Genomic DNA, 26,446 nt, shown 5'->3' with positions numbered 1-26,446 from the left:
ACACACATTCCAATTGCCTCAGTTTCTTGCTTGTTATTATTGGTATCACTACACTGGGATCACCACACTGGGATCACTACACTGGTGTTACTGCACTAACTTTCTTTCCCTTTATTTTTGCTTTTAGAGAATGTCTTTCTTTATAGCCCATGATAGCCTCAAACTTGGGGGCAATGCCTGCCTTAGCTTCAAATGTGCTAGGATTATAGGCATAAGCTGTTGTGCCTGGCTTTCAATCATCTTCCTGATAATACAGGGATTCCATATTCATCACTAGCCCATCTTTATCTGCCTTTCCCTTAATTTGTCTAGAATTCAAAGTTGATACAACAAGCTATTATGGACTTGATCAATGGATTAAATCAAAATTGGTATAAAAGTAATGTTAACTATTGAAATGCTAATGACAAAAATGTGGCCTTACTATGAGTTAATGGAGTTCTGTTGAAGTGGATTGATATATTTCATTTTTGGATAATACTTCTGTTGATCTGAACTAATAAAAAATCATCATATTATCATCTTTGTGCCACAGGTAGACTCCAGCATAATTGTGTGGAGCTGGGAATGAAACACAGGACCTGACTTATGATAGGAAAGTATTCTCACACAGAGCTACATTCTGAGCACTTTAGTATTCACTAATCATTCATTGAAGCCATTTGATAATATAAGAATCCTCTCAAAACAACCACTTAACATGCCACTATCAAATTTGACAATACCTTTTTGGTTCTTTCCCATTAAGATATATAAATCTTCAATACTAGAGACAGGCTCACATACACTATAGGGTGTGAAATCAAGGAAATGTTGAAAAGTTAATAAAAGAAATAAATACATGAATCAGTCATTTTTACCAGTAAAATGAAGCTGTACAGAACTATATTAATTATATTACTTTTTTGTAGCAATTCAATTATTAGCCTACAATTAATATTCATTTATTTAAGTTATATATTCATGCATTCATTTTTAGCATTCTTAAAACTCCCAAGAGCCAAACACCTAATACAACTAGTGGAAAAACCATTAACCATGTAGGGTTACTTAAATCTAAATTAATAAAAAAATTAATCAAAAAGGAGACCTTTACACTTCATATCCACATTTCAAGTGTTCAAGATTGTTTTGAGGCTAAAGACCACCACATCAGATGGAAGCCATCACAAGATAGTCTCTTCTCTGCACAAAGATCCTTGGGGAACAATGAGGATCTGCTATTTATCCCTAAAACAGTCTGGACCTTTTCCTAATGAGCTTAACTGGACAGCTCCAGAGCTTGAGTCACAACACCATCATCTCCACCTCATACTGAGTCTCTTTCATTTGATTTGATCATTCCTGTCTTTTAAAAGATATATTTTATCTTGATTATCTATTGTTTGTGTGTCTGTGTGTATGTGAGTGTAATGTGTGTGCAGGTGCTTTTGGAGGCCATAAAAGGGGTTTTGATCCCCTGGAACTACAGTTTCAAGTGATTGTGAGCCACCTGACATGGGTGCTGCTATCTGAAAAGGAAGCTCTCCTAACCACTGAGCTATCTCTCCAGCCCTGACACTTGTTCATTCTAAGGAAATGCAAGCAGCGAGTAAGCTCCATCAGTGCAAGCCCCATCCCCAACTACTTACATGGCAACGTCTTTCATCTCCTTCTTTTCACTCCTAGCTCAAAGAATAAACAGCCTAGAACTTTATTTATGGTAAAATATCTAAACAAATCATGTAATGTACACAATAAAACCCCAAACAGCTGGTAAAGACAATGGAACACGCAAGCTATTGTAATGGTGGTTAGGGGCACATTATTGAATTAAAACCCTGAACTTGGACCATTCTCATCACCAATCCACATTTTGGGCTTTCAATTCTATTATGCATTTATGTAATTATTTACTTTTAGTACTAAAATTAACATCCGACACACCATCCTGCTTGCATGGTTATAAGCATATTGGCTAATTCCTTAATCAACATATTTTCAAGGACCTTTGATGTACATAATTTGAATCATAATTCCAGGGTAGTAAGTGTTTTATGTTTCTTTAATTTGGTCTTGATGTCCCTGTCAAGAGAGAATCTATGAAGTCTAGCCCTGCCAGGATAGGATTTACAATGTGCCTTATTTTAGTCTTCTCTTAGTTTAATTGTTGATTTATTTCTCATTTGTTTGATTACTTATTTATGAATTCCCTTGAACAACTCTCTGAAGATTTTAAAACATGAAGACAGGGCCTATAGAGGTGGCTCAGAGTAAACAGCATTTGTTACTCTTGCAGAGGACCTGGATTTAGTTTTCAGCACCCATATGGTGGTTCACAAACATCAGTAGCTCCATTTTGGGGATCAGACACTCTCTACTGACTTCCATGGGAACCATGCATGCATGTGGTATAAAAACACAGATGCAGGCAAAACACTCATGCATACAAAATAAATTTTAAAACTGTTTCAAAACATGAAGACATCAACTCTCACTTGCATTTGATGTACCTTTTGTCTCCAAATAAAAGTAAAAGTTTCTCAGAAATATCACATGATTATATAAACTAAATGTACCCATTCTATGTAATAGAATACAGTTACTGGAAACATACAGCTCAGGTCAATTTTCAGACAGATATTTGTGTGGAATTAATTAATAAACTCAATAGTTCTACACTATTAGCCTCATTGACCTGTGGTTGGACCACTCCAGCTTTTGTTTCCACATTTTAAGAGGATCATTAAATAACATATGTGAATCTTACCTAACAACTAAAAACTATCAATTGCATCCTTCCAAATGCAGAGTGCCATCACAGCTGAAATACACATTTCATAAAGAGGCACACTTCTAGGCATAGTACACAAGTGAACAGTTGACAGAGCTGAGGCAATTTTGTTCTGATGCCTCTCAAACTGGAGGAATTGTGTGATTATAATCTCAGGTCATGGTGTCTTATGTGCATTATCCCATTTGTTTTGTGGTAGAAGTGCATCCATTTTTTAAATAGATCCATAACCATACATGAACGTGAAACACATAACATATGAAATGCATATGGCATGTGTGTGTGCCTCTAAGCATATTCACCCTTCCTGTGTAATATATGTGCTCATTTTGTGCAGATATACATGTATGTGGATGCAGGTTGAGGTCAGAGAACAAATGAGTATGATTCCTCAGGCACTATGCATGTTGTTTTGTGTGTCACAGGGTCTCTCACTGACCTAGAACTCCCAAAATAGGCTAGGCTGGCTAGCCAGAGAACCTCAGAACTCTTCATGTGTCAGCCTTCCCAGGACTGAGATTATAAGCATGAGCCACAATGCCCAGATTTTTGTATGTGGGCACCAGGAGATTGAAGGCAGGCCCTCATGCTTGTAAGGCAAGCACATTACCAATTAAGCTGTCATCCTAGCCTGAGATATTCCATTTTTCTTTGCTATTTTCTACATAGGGAACAGCCTACTATATAATTTCTAATTTGGTAATTATTATGCCTAATTGGATTAATTACCCTTGGTTCATGGCTGTCTCATCACTGCCTAGTGCTTTGGCCATCTTTGATTTTATTTACAAACTCAATCATGTTTAATAATGCAATAAACACCCATCAGCCAAACACCCAAGTTCAAAATAACAAAAGTACCCATTACTCACATTGTTGGCCCATGGCTCATTGCCCACAGTGGTCACTGCCAAGGTCTCAACCAGCAGGCTAGTCACCATTCACATTAGGGCCTCCATGCTGTGGAACACAAGGCAGATAGATATTAAAAAGGCGAAGTGGGAAAGCTTTCTTCATGGCTATTAGTGAGTAGGACAGCTAATCTTAGTCTCAGATCATGATACTAGCCCAAGCAGGTATTCATTCATTCATTCATTCATTCATTCATTCATAGTTATTGTTCTAATGAAAATGCATGAATGCACTACCTTAAAAAAACAAAAGCACTGGTTTGGGGACTTAGCTCAGTGGTAGAGCACTTGCTTGGCAAGCGGAAGGCCCCAGGTTCAATCCTCAGCTCAAAACAAAACAAAACAAAACAAAAGCACCTTTAATCCCAGCACTCAGGAGGCAGAGGCAGGTGGCTCTCTGTGAGTTCAAGGCCAGCTTGGTCTCCAAAGCAAGTTCCAGGAAAGGTGCAAAGCTACCCAGAGAAATCATGTCTCCAAAAACCAAAAAAAAAAAAAAAAAAAAAAAGGAAATCTTTTTATAAACATAGATCCCTACACTTCCTGTCCACAAAGGAAACAACAGACCCTCTTCCAAACAGACCCAGGTACAGAGTTGGAAACACAGCCATCTTTGATTCCAGATACAATCTCATCATTATTGCCTATTCATTTTTCCCATGGTTTTCATACATTTTTAAGTACAATAAACACAGATGAACTGAGCACTAATTCAGAGCAGACACCTCAGTACACACAGAGTTGAAATACTTCTTTTGGAAAGGCTACAATGATACATGAATAGAAAAGTTAACATTTAGGTCAGAAAACACTGTTGGTGAACCAGTCTTGGGCTCCTTTCATCTTGCTATTACCTATTTCTCATTTCATTCCTTTTTAACTACAGACCAAGAACACTTGAAGCTACCAACCAGCCCAGGACCACTGACAGGTCTGCATACCCAAGGGCCTTCTGACTGACAGGCCAACAGTCAATAGCTGGCTGGGTTTGGTCTCTTAACAACATCACCCAAACTCAGAGCAGAAAAGCGATTGGCAGAGGTCAGCAGGTATGAAGAACAGGATCGGTCAGAGAGTACAACATGTATTTGTAAGAATATTAAGTTCTTAATGGACAATGTATACAGTGGCAACCCTAGTTTACAGAAATGTATATTTATAATTAACACAAAATGCCCATGTTAGATATTCTCCTCCAACACAAAAGCAATACAGTGTGAGAGGTATTGGACACAAAATATCAAAGCTTCAGTACATACAATATTTATTTGTCAGTTAAACCATCTTAAAACAGGACAGAAAAAACCCTCAAAGTTGGTCTACATAGGATGCTCTTCAATAATTAATTTGATTTATGCATCATTTGTTTTGTGCATAACTTTACACCATTCCTTACTGCTTCCTGAAGGGGGACCTACCAGGCCTGTCACCTGTCCAGAATGCTCATGAATGTCAGGTTAGCAGACCTGGATCAGCCTTTATCTGAAGGACTCTCATGGCTGCTGGATCCATGGCACAAGGATATTATTTCTTGTTCTTTTATAATTTTTAATAATAAAATTAACAGCCCCAAACAATTCTGAGCTTGTTTTATGTTACCCACTTGTGATGAGTTAACCCCAGTCCTTACTCAGGCCACACTCATCCTCAGGCCTTATACATGTCTTATATGACTTACTACTGGACCCACTTAGGACTAACAACACATAGCTTCCCCCGCCTTTCCCCATTGTCCAGCTGGTTACACATTTTGACTAGTGTTTCTTCCCTCCTCCTTTTATACACATAACATTTAAACATATGTGTGTCCTTAAAATGTTTTTAAAAGCCTGTGATCTGCTGGAGATATACAGCTTGACTTTAGGACACACCCACCCAGATTTGATAACAGGACTGCAACCCAGAGCCTCACATACATGTGCTGTTTCCACTTACAATCACACACTTTGAGGCCCGCCCCCAAATTCAGCCTCAACTTCTAACTAGCTGGGTGACATCAAGATAATTAAGGAGCCTCTCTGTGCTATGCTCCCCCTACACAAAACATCCGTAGCACTGGCCGCTGAGCAAAGTTAATCATTCTCTTCCAAGCCTGGTAGAAGCCCTCCCACGACATCACTGAGCCCCTTGTCCAGATCTTCGCTCCCGCAGCTGCAGCAGTGCCCGAGCGATGGGGATAGATAGACAGACAAAGCAGGTTCCACCCCAGCAGGCACTCATGAACTGTGTGACTGCAGAGACGTGACCTGGTCTCTCTGTCTTAGTCCTCAGACTTGTAGGATTTGTAGAGTGAGGACAGTGACACCTTTCTGGGTCCAACAGGGTGAAGGACTACCAACCGACTGACCAATGGACCAGGTGGACTGATGGATGGACTGGCAGACTGATCCTCAAAGCAATGCCCACCCTGGATATACTCTGTCAGCCAACCCCACCTCGCACACCTGTCTGCTCAAACAGTCTTCTAAAGAGCAGACAGTGAAATGCACTCCATGCTCAGGCCTAGTCATATGTTTCAGGAAGAATGTCTCTTGGGCCAGACATAATTGGGAACTATTCCTTTGTGCTCAAGATATCATAGTCAAAAAAAGAAATCCACCCAAAGAGATGCACTTCTGAAAATAAAAACACATTGTAGGAAATGCATCAATCTCTGCAAGTATCCTATGCTCTCAGATTCACTGTTATGATTTGTTTGTGTTTGTTTTCCTTTAGACAAGGTCTCCTGAAACCCAGGCTGGCCTGAGGATGGCTTTTAACTCCTGATCCCCTGCTTCTGCCTCTTAAGTGCATGGATTAGAGGACTGTACCACCACACTTACTCTTGTGCGGTCCTGGGGCTTTCAAACTCAGGGCTTTCTGAATGTTAAGAAAGCACTCTAAAACAGAGCTGCATCACCAGCCCAGAAATTCTTGAAGTTCAAATTATTCCCCTCTAGATCAAAGGGGGCGCCACTAACCAAGCAAAGCCAATTGCACAGGCAGCTCCCAGCATGGGGCCTCAGGTGGCTTGAGAGCCTCCAGAGTGCCCCAGGGGGCGTCAGCACTATTCATCCCGCTCACAGCACAGCTTAAGCGCGAGCAGCACACAGCAGCATACATCATTTCATTTCATTCCTACAACAGTCCTGCCAATTAGACCTAATAGTCCTAATTAGCCAATAGTTACTGAATGCAGACACTGTACCGGGCACCGTGCAGACTGCTATGCACACGCGGCGGTGGACATTCCTTGGTGTGGATATGTCTAGGCACCAGACATCCTCCCTCCCATTCTGTTACAGGCAATAGGTCTAGATGCTCAGGACAGGGCAAAATCGTCTGAGAATGATCAGCCCTGTAAGGAAAGATAGGAAGAGAGAATTCACACTAAAGAAGCACAAGGTGTGGGGCTGATATAGCAATTAGAAGCCTGAGGAAACAGAAAGCAACTATTTAGGAGAGACAGCACCACTGAGATGGCAAGATTTGGAAAAACAGACCAGGAGTCCTAATTTATCCATTGGCAAACTGAGGCTCAGAGAGGGTAAGTTACTGGCAAGTGGTCACACAGCAGGAAAAAGGCAAAACAAGGCAGTGAATAGCCCACAAGTGTGGTCATTCTTACTAAAGATATTGAACCCAATTCCAGTAGTTATAATGGTTATAAGGAAACTAAAGTATTATTTTTTAAAACACGTTTTGGGGTGCAGAAGGTTTCAGGCACCTCGAGCTGGCTTTCAAACTTGCTATGTGGTCAAGGGTGAATTTGAACATCTGATTTTCCTGCTTCTACCTCCTCAGTGCTGAGATCACAGGCCTGTGCTACCTCATCCAGTTTTTCACGGTGCTGGGGGTCAAACTCAGAACATTGGGAACACTAGGAAGCATTCCACCAACTGAACTACATCCCAGGCCCCTTTTGTAGATTTTAAGGTGTTTTGTTTTTTTTTTTTTTGCTTGTTTGTTTGTTTGTTTGTTTGTTTGTTTTAAACTGCATATATGTGTATCTGCAGGTGCCTGCAGAATCCAGAAGGGGGTGTTGACTCTATTTGGGGCTGGAGTAATTAATTCTCCATGGCCTGATGTAGGTTCTGGGCACTGCACTTGGATCCTCTGGGAAAGCAGTAATCACTCTTAACTGTGCAGTCTTCCAGTCCCTCAAGTCTCTTTAAATGCCTGTTAATATGGCCAGGTGTTATGGTGTATGCCTTTGATCTCAGCACTTAGGAAGTAGAAGCAGGTGGATCACTGTGAATTTGAGGCCAGCCTGATCTACCTAGCAAGTTCTTGGACAGCCAGGGCTACACAGTAAGACCCTGTCTCAAAAGAATTAATAATAATAACAATAAAAGGTGCTTTGGGTATTCCACGGTACAACTGGGTATACTGAGGCACTAGGGTAAATGAACCTGCAGAATGCTTGTTGACAGAACCTGACAGAGCCTGGCCCATATGCAGCTTTTCAAAGCCTGCTGCTAGACTGAAGCCAGTTCTGCAGGGAGGACATTCTCAGTCTCTGTGTTCCTTGCCTGGCACCCCCTCAGGCTGACGAGACATTTTTACACCTGCCCCATTAGCATTCAGTCAGAATAAAAAATGCAGGAAAAGCTCAATTCTCCCAAGGGATGCCAGAGTACGTGTGGCCCCTGCTTGTGTGATAATTACAGATAGAACGCACTTGAGATGATGTTGCTTAGAAAATAAACTAAGATTCGATTGGATGAGAAGTTTAGCCCCAAAGGTGCTCCTGACATGAGGGAGGGCTGAGAAACGCAGATTTGTTTGCAGGCGTGGCCAGAGAGGAAAGGCAGTCTATCAGAAGTGTGGGTTTGGAAGGAAAAAAAAAAAGGAGGCTGGGTCTGCATCTGCCCCCCCTATATCACTTTTGGGACAGTCCTTTACCATCGCTAGCCCTCAATTTCTTCTCCTTTTGATTGACAGTGGAAAATACCATCCTCGAGGGTGGCTGTGATGATTTAGCATAGATAAAAGAACACGAAGTTCAAGAGGAGGGCTGAGCGTGAGACCAGGGCTCTGGGCTTAGTCATCCAGGAGAGCCGGTGGAAAGGCAGCAGCCTGCTGGTCTCCAGCACACGGGAGACCCTCCTTAACCATAAGCATGGTAACTGAGAGCTGCCTATGAGCTGCTTCAGTGCAATTGCCGGGACCCCATCCTCCTGACCAGGTCAGCCACCTGTTCCTCAGAGCCACCTGAGTGGATCAGTCCTCTCAGAGGCTGCACAGAAGGCAGGAGCTTCAGCAGCAGACTGCAACGTGGGAACTTCTCCTGGAAGCGCCAGGAAGCCTTTGATCTCGGTAAGAAACTGCCTGTTTTTATCTCCTTCATCTATGGGTCCCCCTTCTATAGGGAAGCTTGCTGGCATGTGTTATCCATGCCCCCATCTCACCAGCATTTATCATCCATAGAGCTGCTTTGCTAGACACTTATGCAGCTTCATGCAGGGACCTACCCATCCATCAGACCGATTCCCCATCCTTCCACCTCTCTGTTTTGCAAGGGAATCAGACAAACCTGGGTTGGAGCCCTGGGTCCTGCTTACTAGCCGATCCCGGGCAAAATCTTGTCCCCTCATCATCCTCTCATCTGTAAAATAATGAGCAATCAGATGTGGCTGGGATGGAGAATTAAAAGGGGGGCAGTGGGCTGTCTAGTGTATGGTCTCAGCAAAATGTTATGAAATGTTCGCTCTCTCTGTTTCTGCTGCCGGGCTGGGATGGATGCAGGGAGAAAAACCACTGCGTTTTGCACGACAAGTGGAGATGATGTTTTAGAATTACCTGGGATATTTCGGCTGTGGACTGAGTACCTTGGGGAGTGGTCTGTCCTGGACACACAGCAGAGAGTGCCATCTAGTGGACCAAAGCCCTGTGGGGGTCCCTGGACATAGCCCCCCCTGGGCTGCAGGCTGTCCCGGTTGAGATGTGGCATACGCTGTATCTAAATTACTCAGGGGCCCTGGCCTGCCAGGTGCCTTTTGTTTCGTGGACGATAGCCAGCTCTGTCTTGTATATTCAGTCCAGCTCTTTTAGAGATTTCCGGGGGGAAAAAAAAAACGGATAATTCAAGTAACAGCTGTTGGCTGTTGCGTCTTTTTTTTTTGTTGTTGTTGTTTGTTTGATATGGGGCTGGGGGATATGTATGTACCTGTTTCCAACTTGCCTGATAGCCCTGAGAGGCATCTAAAATTGGCCCCATTTTCAGGTAGAAAGTGAGGCTCACTAAGGTTGCATTTGGTTAAAGCCCTGAATTTCAAGCTGTTACTTACCTCTGAGAACCCCACACGCCCTTTGAAAGTGCCAGGAAGTACTTTGGACAGAGATCTGAACAAGTCAATCATAAAAGAAATTTATTAGTCCGTCAGGAAGATTTGGACACTTCATAGAGGTTAGAAGGCAGAAAGAAAAGGCTGTTAATTTTTTAATTGTGATAATAGTGTCACAAATATTTTTACAAAAATTGTGGTAATGGATATCATGTTTATGTTTTTATGAAGGGAAACAGCCCTTTTTCAGAGATAAATATTCTAAGAAGCACAGAAGAGAAAATATGATCTCTAGAATTATCTTCAAAACAGTCCAAAACATAGGGGCTGGGGCAGTGGGAATTGAGGGAGGGTCCAGAGCTCAGATGAAGCAGAAGGCTGGATGGATTTGTTAAGGACTACATCTAAAAGAAATGCAAAAGTTAAAAATGTGGTGTTTAAAGAGGGCATTGTATTCTCTGTGTGTGTTGTCTGGAAAATACTGATATAAATGCTGGCTTTCTTTTTAATCAAAAAGTAAAAATGAAGTATAGGAGGTGAGTAGAGGGGTATAGGGAGACATTTAGAAGCTCAGAGGGGGCTTTGGGTTTGGGTGAAGTCTAGCAGATGCGGCGGATTCACAAATATCTCTGAGTGGCAGAGAGACTGAAGAAACACTTACTACAAATTGGGTGGATGGACTGAAGGGAAAGTACTGCTGGTGTTGGGGGCACTGAGGAATCAGACACCCACCAGATGCACACCATCTAGCTCCCTGCTAGCCTTCTTGCACCCTCAGACCCTCCCCTAGCTCTACAGAGCCGACAGTTTCTCTCCTTAACGGAGAGCCAGCAGCCTGTGTACCGTCCTGCTGGGATGCTGTGCCAGTTTAGTTAAGAGAACAGCACTGTCACCTGCCACGCACAGTGAGTAACCAGCTCAGCCACTCTCTCTAGTTTGCTATTTTGTTTTATTTTTAATTAAGCCTCTTTGGAAAGATAAGAATTGATGCTTTTCCCCCTAAAACTGCTTGCCAAGCTTCCACAGCTGCTCTTAACCCCACTTTGCTCTCACTAATAGGGACAGAAAGCTGACTCACCTTGAGTCCCCAAAACAGCCTGGTCCACTACCCCCTTATGGCTTTCCACCGTTCCCAGAGCCCCCACTTTTCTGGCCCTCCTGCAACAGCCACAGGCTCTGGCTCTTCACTCTTCCCTTGCGTTTCCCGGGCGGGCGCCTGGCCACTGCGCACTCCCAGCAAGCTTTCTCCCTTGTCTTTCATTCCTCACTCTGGGAAGCAGACGCCGCTGACAGCGCCGACCCTCAGCTACTTGCCCGCCGCCGACCCTCAGCTGCTTGCCCGCAGCAGCTCCGTCTGCATTGCAGCACAGACTCTGAAGCGACGCTGGGACACTGCTGCCCCCCGCCCGCCTGCATCCTCTGCAGCTGCTGCAATTAAAAGCGCCACCGCGGAAAGCCAAAACACAGGTCCCTCTTCTTGTCTCCCCCTCCTCATTTAAGAATGCAAAAACTGTAGCCCAGGCAGCCCCCTTGTGGCACTTGGGGGCGCCACAGAACCTTGGAGGCTGTCTTAGGAGTCCAGACCATTTCCACCTCATGGTGAGTTGACACAAATCTTAAATAGCCAAACTCCTATCCCACACAGAACTCTGTTCTCTGCTACTTTGTATGGGGGCACCTCTCCTCTCCCTTCTCCCCATCTGCATCTCCTTCTGAAGGAAGGGGAGCAGTCGGAGTTATCCTGTTGAATACAGCTCTGAGCAGCAAACAGGTGTCTGGCAACCCTAGCTATCATCAGAAAAGATGGAGTGGGTTATCTCTTAGAATAATGCTTGGTTAGTATTTCTCTCACACAGGAGTTGAATTGTCTCTTAGAATGATGCTTGGTTACTATTTCTCTCACACAGGAGTAGAACTGTACCTTAAAATGATGCTTGGTTAAGATTTCTCTCACACAGGAGTTGAATTGTCTCTTAGAATGATGCTTGGTTACAATTTCTCTCACACAGGAATGGAACTGTATCTCAGAATGATGCTTGGTGACTATTTCTCTCACACAGGAGTGGAACTGTCTCTTAGAATGATGCTAAGTGTCCTTTTCTCTCAGACAGGAGTGGAACTGTCTCTTAGAATGATGCTGGGTGCCCCTTTCTCTCACGCACGAGAGGAATTGTCTCTTAGAATCATGCTGGTGCAGCTTTCTCTCACACGGGAATGGATTGGTCTCTTAGATTGATGCTGGTGCACCTTTCTCTCTCACGGGAGTGCAACTCTCTCCTAGAATGATGTTAGGTGCCCGATTCTCTCATACAGGAGTGGACATGTCTCCTAGAAAAATGCTAGGTGTCCCTTTCTCTCAAACAGGAGTGGGGCATCTCTGAGACGGATGTGTGGTGCCCTTTTTTCTCACTGGGAATGGAAAAGTCTCTTAGTATGATGCTAGGTGCCCCATTCTCGCACACAGAAGTGGAAATGTCTCTTAGAATGATAATAGGTGCCCCATTCTCACACACAGGAGTGGAAATGTGTCTTAGAATGATGCAATGTACTACTTTCTCTCACACAGGAGTGGAAATGTCTCTTTGAATGATGCTAGGTGCCTGTTTCTCTCACAAGGAGTGGGTCATTTCTTAGAATGATGCTGGGTGCCCATTTCTCACATGCAGGAATGGAACTGCCTCTCAGAATGATGCTAGGTGCCCCTTTGTCCCACATGGGAGTAAAACTGTCTCTTAGAATGGTGCTTGGGGGTTGGGTATTTAGCTCAGTGGCAGAGCGATTGCCTAGCAAGTATAGGACCTGGGTTCGATCCTCAGCTCAAAAAAAATAAAACAAAACAAAAAAGAAAAACAGAATGATGCTTGGTGCCCCCTTCTCTCACACAGGAGTGGGTCATCTCTTAGAATGATGCTTAGTGCCCTTTTTCTCACCAGGAGTGGAATAGTCTCTTAGAATAATATTATGTGCTCCTTTCTCTCACAAAGGACTGGAATTGTCTCTTAGAATGATACTAGGTACTCCCTTCTTGCACACAGGAGTGGATTGGTCTCTTACAATGATACTAGGTGCCCCATTCTTGCACACAGGAGTGGAAATGTCTCTGAGAATGATGCTATGTACTACTTTCTCGCACACAGGAGTGGAAATGTCTCTTAGAAGGACGCTAGGTCCACCTTTATCTCATACAGGAATAGAATTGTCTCTTAGAATGATGCTTGGTGCCCCTTTCTCACACACAGCAGTGGGTTATCTCTTAGAATGATGTTAGGTGCCCCTTTCTCTAACACAGGACTGGAATTGTCTCTTAGATTGATACTAGGTGTCCCTTTGTCCCACACAGGAGTAAAACTGTCTCTTAGAATGGTGCTTGAGGGTTGAGTATTTAGCTCAGTGGTAGAGCACTTTTTAGCTCAGTGGTAGAGCACTTGCCTAGCAAGTGTAGGGATCTGGGTTTGATCCTTAGCTCAAAACAAACAAACAAACAAACAAAAAATGAAAGAAAGAAAGAAAAAAAAACAGAATGATGCTTGGTGTCCCCTTCTCTCACACAGGAGTGGGTCATCTCTTAGAATGATGCTTGGTGCCCTTTTTACTCACCAGGAGTGGAATAGTCTCTTAGAATAATATTATGTGCTCCTTTCTCTCACAAAGGACTGGAATTGTCTCTTAGAATGATGCTAGGTGTTCCTTTGTCCCACACGAGAGTAAAATTGTCTCTTAGAATGATGCTTGGGGGTTGGGTATTTAGCTCAGTGGTAGAGCACTTGCCTAGCAAGTGTAAGACCTGGGTTCAATCCTCAGCTCAAAAAAAAAAAGAAAAGGAAAAAGAAAAAGAAAAAGAAAAAGAAAGAAAGAAAGAAAGAAAGAAAAAGACAAAGAAAAGAAAGAAAAAAATGGCCAGGGAGTGGTGGTGCACGCCTGTAATCCCAGCACTTGGGAGGCAGAGGAAGGCAGATCTCTATGAGTTCGAGGCCAGCCTGGTCTACAGAGCTAGTCCAGGACAGGCTCCAAAGCTACAGAGAAACCCTGCCTCAAAAACAAAACAGGAGGGTTGGGGATTCAGCTCAGAGACAGAGCACTTGCCTAGCGAGCACAAGGCCCTGGGTTCGATCCTCAGCTCAAAACAAACAAACAATAAACAACAACAACAAACAAGAATGATGCTTTGTGTCCCCTTCTCTCACACAGGAGTGGGTCATCTCTTAGAATGATGCTTGGTGCCCTTTTTTCTCACCAGGAGTGGAATAGTCTCTTAGAATAATATTATGTGCTCCTTTCTCTCACAAAGGAGTGAAATTGTCTTTTAGAATCATGCTAGATGCCCCCTTCTCTAACACAGCAGTGGGTTATCTCTTAGATTGATCCTAGGTGCCTCTTTCTCTAACACAGGAGTGGGTCATTTCTTAGATTGATTCTACGTGCCCCATTCTCTCTCATGGGAGTGGATTGGTCTCTTAGAATGATGCTAGGTGGCCCATTTCTCTCACACAGGAATGGAACTACCTCTCAGAATGATGCTAGGTGCCCCTTTGTCCCACACAAGAGTAAAACTGTCTCTTGGAATGATGCTTGGGGTTTGGGTATTTAGCTCAGTGGTAGAGTGCTTGCCTAGCGAGCAAAAGGCCCTGGGTCCGATCCTCAGCTCAAAACAAACAAACAAAAAAAAAAAGAAAGAAAGAAAGAAAGGAATTAAGAAGGAAAGAAAGAAAGAAAGAAAGAAAGAAAGAAAGAAAGAAAGGAATTAAGAAGGAAAGAAAGAAAGAAAACAGAATGATGCTTGGTGCCTCCTTCTCTCACACAGGAGTGGGTCATCTCTTAGAATGACGCTAGGTGCCCTTTTTACTCTCCAGGAGTGGAATAGTCTCTTAGAATAATATTATGTGCTCCTTACTCTCGTGCAGGAATGGAACTGCCTCTCAGAATGATGCTAGGTGCCCCTTTGTCCCACATGGGAGTAAAATTGTCTCTTAGAATGATGCTTGAGGGTTGGGTATTTAGCTCAGTGGTAGAGCGCTTGCCTAGCAAGTGTAAGGACCTGGGTTTGATCTTCAGCTAAAAAAAAAAAAAAAAAAAAAAAAAAAAACAGAAAGAAGGAAAGAAAGAAAGAAAGAAAAAGACAAAGAAAAGAAAGAAAAAAATGGCCAGGCAATGGTGGCGCACACTTGTAATCCCAGCACTTGGGAGGCAGAGGCAGGCAGATCTCTGTGAGTTTGCAGCCAGCCTCGTCTACAGAGCTAGTCCAGGATAGGCTCCAAAGCTACAGAGAAACCCTGTCTCAAAAACAAAACAGGAGGGTTGGGGATTCAGCTCAGTGGTAGAGCACTTGCCTAGTGAGCACAAGGCCCTGGGTTTGATCCTTAGCTAAAAAAATGAAAGAAAGGAAGGAAGAAAGGAAGGAAGAAAGGAAGAAAGAAAGAAAGAAAGAAAGAAAGAAAGAAAGAAAGAAAAATGAATGATGCTTGGTGCCCCCTTCTCTCACACAGGAGTGGGTCATCTCTTAGAATGATGCTTGGTGCCCTTTTTTCTCACCAGGAGTTGAATAGTCTCTTAGAATAATATTATGTGCTCCTTTCTCTCACAAAGGAGTGAAATTGTCTTTTAGAATGATGTTAAATGCCCCCTTCTCACACACAGCAGTGGGTTATCTCTTAGAATGATGTTAGGTGCCCCTTTCTCTAACACAGGAGTGGGTCATTTCTTAGATTGATCCTAGGTGCCCCTTTCTCTCACACAGGAGTGGGTCATTTCTTAGATTGGTCCTAGGTGCGTGCCCCTTTCTCTCACACAGGAGTGGGTCATTTCTTAGATTGATCCTAGGTGCCCCTTTCTCTCACACAGGACTGGAATTGTCTCTTAGAATGATGCTAGGTGCCCCTTTGTCCCACATGGGAGTAAAATTGTCTCTTAGAATGATGCTTGAGGGTTGGGTATTTAGCTCAGTGGTAGAGCGCTTGCCTAGCAAGTGTAAGGACCTGGGTTTGATCCTCAGCTCAAAAAAAAAAAAAAAGAAGGAAAGAAAGAAAGAAAGAAAACAGAATGATGCTTGGTGCCCCCTTCTCTCACACAGGAGTGGGTCATCTCTTAGAATGATGCTCGGTGCCCTTTTTTCTCACCAGGAGTGGAATATGCTTAGAATAATATTATGTGCTCCTTTCTCTCACAAAGGACTGGAATTGTCTTTTAGAATGATGCTAGATGCCCCATTCTCACACACAGCAGTGGATTATCTCTTAGAATGATGTTAGGTGCCCCTTTCTCTAACACAGGAGTGGGTCATTTCTTAGATTGATCCTAGGTGCCCCATTCTCTCTCATGGGAGTGGATTGGTCTCTTAGAGTGATGCTAGGTGCCCCTTTGTCCCACCCAAGAGTAAAACTGTCTCTTGGAATGATGCTTGCAGGTTGGGTATTTAGCTCAGTGGTAGAGCGCTTGCCTAGCAAGTGTAAGGACCTGGGTTTGATCCTCAGCTCAAAAAAAAAAAGAAAGAAGGAAAGAAAGAAAGAAAACAGAATGATGCTTGGTGCCCCCTTCTCTCACACAGGAGTGGGTCATCTCTTAGAATGATGCTTGGTGCCCTTTTTTCTCACCAGGAGTGGAATATGCTTAGAATAATATTATGTGCTCCTTTCTCTCACAAAGGACTGGAATTGTCTTTTAGAATGATGCTAGATGCCCCATTCTCACACACAGCAGTGGATTATCTCTTAGAATGATGTTAGGTGCCCCTTTCTCTAACACAGGAGTGGGTCATTTCTTAGATTGATCCTAGGTGCCCCATTCTCTCTCATGGGAGTGGATTGGTCTCTTAGAGTGATGCTAGGTGCCCCTTTGTCCCACCCAAGAGTAAAACTGTCTCTTGGAATGATGCTTGCAGGTTGGGTATTTAGCTCAGTGGTAGAGCGCTTGCCTAGCAAGTGTAAGGACCTGGGTTTGATCCTCAGCTCAAAAAAAAAAAAAAAAGAAAGAAAGAAAGAAAGAAAGAAAGAAAGAAAGAAAACAGAATGATGCTTGGTGCCCCCTTCTCTCACACAGGAGTGGGTCATCTCTTAGAATGATGCTCGGTGCCCTTTTTTCTCACCAGGGGTGGAATATGCTTAGAATAATATTATGTGCTCCTTTCTCTCACAAAGGACTGGAATTGTCTTTTAGAATGATGCTAGATGCCCCATTCTCACACACAGCAGTGGATTATCTCTTAGAATGATGTTAGGTGCCCCTTTCTCTAACACAGGAGTGGGTCATTTCTTAGATTGATCCTAGGTGCCCCATTCTCTCTCATGGGAGTGGATTGGTCTCTTAGAGTGATGCTAGGTGCCCCTTTGTCCCACCCAAGAGTAAAACTGTCTCTTGGAATGATGCTTGCAGGTTGGGTATTTAGCTCAGTGGTAGAGCGCTTGCCTAGCAAGTGTAAGGACCTGGGTTTGATCCTCAGCTCAAAAAAAAAAAAAAAAAAAAGAAAGAAAGAAGGAAAGAAAGAAAGAAAGAAAGAAAACAGAATGATGCTTGGTGCCCCCTTCTCTCACACAGGAGTGGGTCATCTCTTAGAATGATGCTTGGTGCCCTTTTTTCTCACCAGGAGTGGAATATGCTTAGAATAATATTATGTGCTCCTTTCTCTCACAAAGGACTGGAATTGTCTTTTAGAATAATGCTAGATGCCCCATTCTCACACACAGCAGTGGATTATCTCTTAGAATGATGTTAGGTGCCCCTTTCTCTAACACAGGAGTGGGTCATTTCTTAGATTGATCCTAGGTGCCCCATTCTCTCTCATGGGAGTGGATTGGTCTCTTAGAGTGATGCTAGGTGCCCCTTTGTCCCACCCAAGAGTAAAACTGTCTCTTGGAATGATGCTTGCAGGTTGGGTATTTAGCTCAGTGGTAGAGCGCTTGCCTAGCAAGTGTAAGGACCTGGGTTTGATCCTCAGCTCCAAAAAAAAAAAAAAAAAAAAGAAAAAAAGAAAAAATAAAAAAGAAAAGAAAGAAAGAAAGAAAGAAAAAGACAAAGAAAAGAAAGAAAAAATGGCCAGGGAGTGGTGGTGCATGCCTGTAATCCCAGCACTTGGGAGGCAGAGGAAGGCAGATCTCTATGAGTTTGAGGCCAGCCTGGTCTACAGAGCTAGTCCAGGACAGGCTCCAAAGCTACAGAGAACCCCTGTCTCAAAAACAAAACAGGAGGGTTGGGGATTTTGCTCAGTGGTAGAGCGCTTGCCTAGCAAGTACAAGACCCTGGGTTCTATCCTCAGCTCAAAAACAAAACAAAACAAAACAAAAAATAAAAAATAAAATAAAGAAAGGAAGAAAGGAAGGAAGGAAAGAAGACAGAAAGAAAGACAAAAAGAAAGAAAGAAAGAAAGAAAGAAAGAAAGAAAGAAAGAAAGAAAGACAGACAGAAATGAATGATGCTTGGTGCCCCCTTCTCTCACACAGGAGTGGGTCATCTCTTAGAATGATGCTTGATGCCCTTTTTTCTCACCGGAAGTGGAATAGTCTCTTAGAATATTATGTGCCCCTTTCTCTCACACAGGAGTGAAATTGTCTTTTAGATTGATGCTAGGTGCTCTTTCTCTCTCATGGGAGTGAAACTATCTCCTAGTATGATGCTATGTGCCCCTTTCTCTCACACAGGATTAAAATTGTCTCTTAGAATGATGCTAGGTACCTTTCTCACATGGGAGTGGAATTATCTCTTAGAATGATACTAGGTGCCTGTTTCTCTCACATGAGAATGGAATTGTCTCTTAGAATGATGCTTGGTGCCCCATTTTCACACACATCAGTGGATTATCTCTTAGAATGTTGTAGGTGCCCCTTTCTCTAACACAGGAATGAGTCATTTCTTAGATTGGTGCTAGGTGCCCCTTTCTCTCACAGAGGAGTGGAATTACCTCTTAGAGTGATTCTGGGTGTCCCTTTCTCTAACACAAGGATGGATTAGTCTCTTAGAATGATGCTAGGTGCCCCTTTCTCTCACACAGGAGGGGAATTGTCTCTTAAAATGATGCTAGGTGACACTTTCTCTCACATGGGATTGGATTAGTCTCTTAGAATCATGATTGGTGCCCCATTCTCTCACACAGGAGTGGGTCATTTCTTAGACTGATGCTAGGTGCCTCTTTCACACAGGAGTAGTATGGTCTCTTAAAATGAAGCTATCTGCCCCTTTCTCTCACACAGGAGTGAAATTGTCTATTAGAATGATGCTCCATGCCCCCTTCTCTCACACAGGAGTAGGTCATTTCTTAGAATGATGCTAGGTGCCTGTTTCTCTCACACAAAAGTGGGTCATCTTTTAAAATGATGCTTGGTGCACTTTTCTCTTACACATATGTAGAATTGCCTCTCTTAATGATGCTTGGTTTCTATTTCTCTCTTACAAATGGCAAATCGAAATGAGAGGAGGTTCAGAGTCCTGGTTTGTTTCTGAGGTTCTGGGATCCCCTCACCCACCATAATGGTTTAATGTAGGGCACTTCCCTGAGATGAGCAGCCTGCCTTAGGAGGTCTCTGTTCCCAGCCCAAAGCCCCAGCTACTCAGAGCTAACACTTTCAACAGAAAGCTCACCAGAGCCCCCAGAACATTTTGTTCTCTCTAACTCAACATCTGTACCAACAAACTACACTCCCCCCAACTATCTCTACCCTAAAATGGATTACAGATAAATAAGGGTCCTCTCCCTATCAGGTTAATAACACTACCTTCATAAGTCTTTACCTATAAGTGCTTACACCTAATTTTTACTCTGCTCTTCAAATGGACTGGGCCATGAAAGAGCTGAAATGTCAAGTGTGCGGGGAGGTTCAATCCGTCTTCTTCCCACCCACATCACATCCCCAGTGTTCGGCACAATCTTGCTAGGCAGTCTTCAGCAGCAGGGTGTGGTGGGGAGCCTTGGAAAGCCCTGGGTTTCATCCTGGCTCAACCTCACACCAGCTGAGAGACGATGAGTATGGAACTTGACCTTTTGTGCCTCAGTTTCTTCTTCGGCCCAGTGTAGATCAGGAGACTCCTATTTGTGTGGTTCCCTAGGTGACTTCTGGACAGATGTCCCTATTGCTAACACTCTTGTGTGGTGTACTACTCCCTGTTTGTTTTCTCCTCAAGATGATTGTAGTACGAAGACAGGAAGCCGACTGACCGACCGACCGATCGACCGACCGACTGACTGACAGACCGAGCGATCGGCCGCCCGGCCAACTGACATCATCACTTTAGCCCTAGCCTCACTCTAGGGACACAGGAGGTCAATGTGCTGCGGTGTCTGGTAGTGTAAATGAGTGGAGTGTTAGCCGTTTCCCAGTTAAGGGGATGCCCTGAGCTTTATGGATTCTTTTTCTAAACCTCCCTATCTTATCTGGCCCTTCAAGGGAGTAACAAGAAGGTAACAATGCTCTCTGCCTGGCTACTTTCCCCAAATGCTGATATATACCATGCAAATGCTAGTAAATGCAGATATGGGCTCTGCCTGGCATTTCTGCTGCTTCCCAGATCTCTCCTTAGCTCCCCAGGCTAAGGGCTGCCTCTGACTGGCTTGATTTGTACAAATCAAGCCAGCAGAGAGGCCTCTGTCAGGAGATATCGCAGCATGTATGCAGCATGGGGTCTTATGACACTTGTTACACATCGCCCTCCTCCTGGGTTCCACTGAGGACTCCACAAGCATTTATGAAGTGTCTGGTGAAGGCTAAGCTACTCTCATCTCCTTAAAGCCTCACTTCAAGCCAGTGAGAGAAAAATCTCTCATCTCCCATTTCACAGGGAAAGCCCCTAGACTCTGAAAACTAAAGGAAATTGTGTGGTCTCACAGCTACAGAATGAGAGTCTAGCCTAGCTGTGCAGGTTGAGAGCCCCTCAGCCCTGCTGCAGCTGCTTCTGCAGCTCCCACCTCTGCAGGGCAACCAGAGCTGGCCAGGTAGCCACCATTCCAACAGAAAAAGAGCAGGGGCCTTTGCATTCAGAGGCTTCTCCATAGCAACTGGCAAAGGGGCCATCAAAAAAAAAGAGAAGTGGGAGGAGAAGGAAAAAAAACAAGAGGGCGCCAGGTGGTGGTGGTGCACGCCTTTAATCCCAGCACTCGGGAGGCAAAGCCAGGCGGATCTCTGTGAGTTAGAGGCCAGCCTGGTCTAAAGAGCGAGATCCAGGTAAAGCACAAAGCTACACAGAGAAACCCTATCTTGAACCGCCCCCCCCGCCACAAAAAAAAACAAAAACAAACAAAAACAAAAAAAACAAGAGGGCTCAGAGCTGCTTAACAGCTAGAGACAGAACAGCTCTCCCCTCTCCTCTCCCCTGGGAAGAAGAGAGCACCAGCCCTCCCCTGGGCTCCTAGAAGAACAACAGGGCAAAAGGCTTTGTCCCAGATGCAGAGGCCAAGGGAGAAGCACCCTCAGACAGGTGTAGAGGCCCCAAATTTGTTCTTGTGGTAGGTGGGGGTTTTGCTATTCAGCACAGCACAGGGAGGATCCTGAAGACAGGGAGCTTACCTCCTATAAAGAGCTGAGGGCTGAGATACAAGCAGGCTGCTGAGGCACTGCAGAGGCTGATGCAGAAGACAGGGGAGGGCTGAGAGGAGCATCTCAGTAAGAGAGAGCGGACAAGCAGCATGCTGGGGAGAGGGAGCTTCCTGTGACTGGAGGCACTGGAGCAGAGAGGCAGGCCGGTACATGATGGGGAGGCTGCAGCAGTGTTCTTTAGCTGGTTAGCAGCCCAAAGAGATAGGCTTTGGAAAAGCTCCCACAGTGCTGAGTCCAGAGCAAACAAGTGGGGCTGGTCGGAGAGGAACTGGCTGGGGTCAGGGTAAGGATGCATGGTCTTTGCTGTGACCTTTGCCATGATCTTGCCAGGAGTTAAATGGCAAAGGCACACTGACAGTATTTTAGTCAAACTGAGGCACTGATGGAGAGGCGCTAAGACTGTGGGTGAGTGCTCAGGGATATGGGGATGGTGGGGGCTGTCCTTCAGCTAACTCACTGTTAAGGGAGGGCCACCTGGAGTGGCCAAGGTCTTCTCTGCCTGATTTCAGGTCCAGGAGTGCTGGCCTGAGTCATTTGTAAGGCAACAATCTAGTAAAGTGGGTGGAGGGCATATAAAGAGGACTTCACCTGTTTGAGGTACTGGCTGGGTATAGGAACAGCAAGCCACTTTTATGGAGGCTGAGCCCTAGCCAGAGAGTCAGATAGCTGTTTCACCATGACCTGAAAAGTCTGGGGGGCTTGTGGAAACACTACCCAGAGGTGGGACTAAGAAGCCTGCACACTTACGCTCTTCTGGCCTGGTGATGTGGGTTCACTGGGGACTATGGGTGGTTTGGGCTTTTAGCAGAGGGATCTCTCAGCACTTGTGTTCTGCAGTTTTTGAAAGCATTCTTCTGATGTTGTTCCTAGTGTATGTACTCCACCTATGCATGTTATCTGTGAGTATGTACATTTATGGAATAGCTGAGAGGCTGGCTGGGGTTTCTTGTCTGTGGAACAATCAGGGTGACCAGGCTAAACCTTGAGCAGGTCACATCTCCATGGAGAAAAAACATTCAGAAGGAGCAGGGAAAACGGATTTGAAAATGACAGAACTATTTGAGTACAGCCCCTCTCGTTTCTGCTGCCAGAGTGTCCAGCTCCCAAAATCCTGATCTGGGGGCCTCAAGACTGCTCAGCTGCTCTGACCCGCCAAGCGGGGGCAGCATCGTGTTGCACGTGAGAACCAGGCTGCCTGGCCACTTCTGGGTTAAGGCTACAAGGCTTGGGGGTGCAGTTTGCACTCACAGAAGCTCAATGTTGGGGTGTTTCAGGAGTGGTACTGTTATATTGCTGGTTTTGTTTGGAGCTCTAGATGTGGACATGTGACATTTGGCAACATGACATTCACATATGTCACTGCCCTTGCAGTGTTATGTGGGGAGAGTTCCCTATGGGATGTGGATGAGGAAGGGAGCACGCAAGCGTTCTCTCTCTCTCTCTCTCTCTCTTTCTCTCTCTCTCTCATCTCTCTCTCTCTCACACACACACTCACACACACACACACACACATACACGCACACACAAGCACACACACAGGTTTGTGAATAAATATTTCTGTTTAGAAGTGACTGAATACCCTGACAAGGCTCAGAAGTGATTCACTGGGAATTAAATCACCCAAAGTCCAACCCGGGAGCTGGGGTCAGAGGGCAACAAGCCTTTAGTCCCTGCTGGGTGGGGAGGGGACACTCTGCCCAGGCATCCACTGATAAATCCTGTTGCTCAAGGCACAGGGATGAAATACAGGCTTGAGGGAGTTGAGAAATGGGTTTCTGTGGAAAGCAGAGTCACACACAGAGGAGACGTCTGCCTGGCCAGTGAAGAAACCAAACATTGAAGAGAGAGGCGCCTTTGTGCAGGCAACCAAGGAAGAGGGTCCCTTCAGTGAAAGGGGTGACAGGCAAGTCGCACTTCCTCAAATGTCCAGCACACGGAAGGCTCAGTGAGAGAGGGGCTGGGCTTCTTTGTGACACCGGGAAGCTAAGCTTTGTGGGGGTCATCTCGAGACCTCCACCACTGTATGTCAGGAGTCATCCTTGCAAAAGGCAGTAAAATGAAAGACAACAAATGCTGCCTGTGAGCAATCTGACTTCTTATATTTATTTAATTATATGAAAATAAGCTATACTGTCCAGCAAACTACAAGGAGACTCCAATTAAAGCAGTAGGGCAGCTGGGCTGGTCCCAGGTGTTTAAGAAAGGCACAAGGGAACCTTGGGAGGATCTGCAAGGGCAGAGGAGCTTGGGCAGGGAAGGCAGGAGGCTTTATGCATTCTAGGGGCTTTTTGTTTGCTTTTGTTAGTCTTGTTCTCTGAAATGGCAGCAGCATGGCTGCCTCCAGAGGGAAGGCACAGCCTGGTGGGGGATGCTGTGTAGGGGGGTTGGGGGCTCTGGCTGGGCTGGGCTGGAAAAGCTGGGGGTTTTACTGGATATCCTGCATGTGTTACTGCACCAGATGATTTATTTGAATTATTTTCTTACTGACATCTCAATGGGCCTGTGTGAGAGAGATTGTGGATGTAAAAAAGGAAAGAACCAAAGCACAGAGACGCTTGCAAAGTAGCTAAGGACACACAGCTTGAGTCTGCTCTTTTTCCAGATTAGAGCTAGGGATGGCTACTTACAATTAATTCCTGAGCCTATTCCCATGTCAGGAAAGAAGGAGCACCAACCCATCTTCACCCTACACACACAGACCAAGCCTCTGTCCCTAGAGGTAAGGTTGATACAAAGACAGACATGTCTACTCTTAGTCCCGTATGTTCTATCCCCAGAGCTATTGCTCCAGCTATTATCTGCTCTGTCCTCCTCCTACATCCTGGGACAAAAGGGCAAGGAACAAGCTATAAGACATATGTATTATCAGGCTGCAGTTAGGGTGTGAAATTTATTGCGGGGTTCACAACCCATGAGTATGGTGTGTGTGTGTGTGTGTGTGTGTGTGTGTGTGTGTGTGTGTGTGTACATGTGCACGCATGTAGGTGGAATGATATGTGTTCAGTATTGCGGCGATATGCAGACTCACCAGCACCACACAGCATTTGACCAGAGGGGTCTCAGAAGTCAATCTCTGGAAACACAGACGGGGTTTCTGGAGGGGACAAAAGAACGGGTGATTAACATCTGGTCCCTTCAGTTAATTACAGGGAGAGGGAACAAAACCTTAAAATAGAGGATCTTATGGGCAAGGCATTACAGTTCCAGTGACCATGGTCTGAGGAATCTTGGACATATGTGGGGCACATATATAACTAGGGGTTTACTATTGGGGGTTGGTATGTCAAGGTTGTTCATAACCCTAAGCACAATCTGTCCAATGAGGCCACAGACTGAGAGATCATAAGGTTGAGCCAGAGGCTCAACGGACTTAAGTATCAGACTTTTTCCTTTTCTTTTTCCCTTTCCCCTTGGACAACATCCTGGAAGCTGTGGGAAGTCAGCTAGAGGACTGGATTGGAAGGTGAGATGGTAACAAAGTCAAAATGGTATTTCAGAAAGATCGCTCAGTGAAAATAAATCTGTACAAACCATTTACTCAGTTAACCCCCACTTCCTCCCATTGAGGAGCTGGGGTAAACACAGTCAGGGATGTGTTCACAAGCTTAGCTACCAGAATGTTCCCTGTGCTGCTATCAGCAATGGCATAAAATGAAAACAGCTTAGGGCTTTTTAATCGGCTATCGGTTCAGCTGAATCACATTAATTAAAATGTGGGTGTGTGGCATGCCCTTCTTGCTGATCCATGTAGATACCACCTTTGTTTATGTATTTGTGGTTTTATTTTTTAAATAATATAATGAGCACCCAGGAACCCATGACCTGCCCTGATGAGTAGGGTTTGGACGAGGCTCCTATCTGCACACATTCTCTCAATGAGAACAGTACAGCTGGATTTTCAATAATAAAGCCACAGTGGGGCATACATATGCCGGAATATTAAACAGCTCTTAAAAAGAGGAAAACAGCCAGAACTATTGTCTTTTAATGGACCTCTGTATTTCATAAAGAACCAGATTAATCATGATCCTTTGTTCATAGACACTGTCCTATCATTGGACGAAGGCATATTGCCTTTTATTCTGATAATGCATGCATTCATATATTCATTTGAATTAATGTCATAAATACTTGTGAGCTCACTCCCCAAATCCAAATAACTCAATAATTACTTACACCTGCCAAGATAAAGGACCCCAGATTTCAGGGTGGCACTGAGATGGTTAAATCAACTCTAGTGTGTATACAGTTTGGAAATCTGAGGTGCTGGGTGTCATAAGGAAGGCTATGGATCTTTGTTATTGCCAAGTACATTCTGGAGAGAAGGAAAATAAGCTGCTACAAAATGCAAAAGGAAAAACACTAACTCTGAAATAGGCCCCATACAAAAGAAACAAAGTCATATACTCTGGAGGTGTGCTTAGACATAAGCAAATGGCCAGGAAAATGCAGGATCCCAGAAAAACCACAGCCCCTAATTTAAGGAGGGGATTGAGGGAGGGGCTAAGTGCTACCAACTACCATATTAATTAGCAGTACATTTCCTGTGTAAGTACAATAAATATTTTGTGTGGTAGTTTTTCTGTAGGTTTTATTTATTTATTTATTTATTAGTTTGGAGTTTTTTTCTTTTTGGCTTTTACAAACAAACAAACAAAAAATGCAACAAGCATTTTAGCTGACAAATTACAAGTCAGTTATAGGTGTGTAAAGCAAGTTCTGTACACACAGAGACTCAAGGTTTATCTTTCTTTTTTCCTTTTTAAAAAATTTTTATTTTATGTCCTCCAAGAATGAAGCCCTAGCCCTGTGCAGCTTGTCAGTGACATGTAGCTGGCAGGTGTGAGTCTCAGGCTATGATTTCACCACCATGGTCTCCTGCCCTCAGTGTTTGCAGTGTCCCCATGGGGGAACATTTTCCTTTTTGGTCCTTAAGAGGCCCAGAAAGCTAATGCGCTGGCCCGTGTTCTAGGGGATTAGCTGTAT

At 44.4% G+C, this 26,446-nt stretch overlaps 1 protein-coding gene, 1 long non-coding RNA gene and 1 other non-coding gene across 6 annotated transcripts in view; 1 reads left to right on the top strand and 2 right to left on the bottom strand.

Moving 5' to 3' along the window:
* The window catches only part of LOC118595348, a 57,962-nt gene that overhangs the window by 30,183 nt on the left and 1,333 nt on the right, over positions 1-26,446 (bottom strand). For 2 of the 4 annotated variants that reach the window (XR_004946511.1, XR_004946515.1), the window contains exons 2-7: positions 24,489-24,554; positions 9,951-10,005; positions 9,197-9,268; positions 6,869-7,018; positions 3,646-3,733; positions 726-787 (exon numbers count right to left, since the gene is read on the bottom strand). This is a non-coding gene — a long non-coding RNA (uncharacterized LOC118595348). The remainder of the gene's footprint in view (positions 1-725; positions 788-3,645; positions 3,734-6,868; positions 7,019-9,196; positions 9,269-9,950; positions 10,006-24,488; positions 24,555-26,446) is intronic. The other 2 variants (XR_004946512.1, XR_004946513.1) reach the window with 2 other exon arrangements.
* Positions 8,943-26,446, top strand: part of Rtl1 (retrotransposon Gag like 1) — a 33,053-nt gene continuing 15,549 nt past the window's right edge. Inside the window, exon 1 of the mRNA XM_036205745.1 lies at positions 8,943-8,979. The gene's annotated coding sequence lies outside the window, so the exon portion shown is untranslated. The remainder of the gene's footprint in view (positions 8,980-26,446) is intronic.
* On the bottom strand, positions 25,447-25,523 carry LOC118595945. Its single transcript, XR_004946627.1, has one exon. It is a non-coding gene; the product is annotated as a small nucleolar RNA SNORD112 (small nucleolar RNA).

The sequence above is a fragment of the Onychomys torridus genome, chromosome 14 (assembly GCF_903995425.1).
Source record: "Onychomys torridus chromosome 14, mOncTor1.1, whole genome shotgun sequence".
Lineage (NCBI taxonomy): Eukaryota > Metazoa > Chordata > Mammalia > Rodentia > Cricetidae > Onychomys > Onychomys torridus.
Note: the sequence above shows the minus strand (reverse complement) of the source record. Positions and strands in the feature narration are given on the sequence as shown.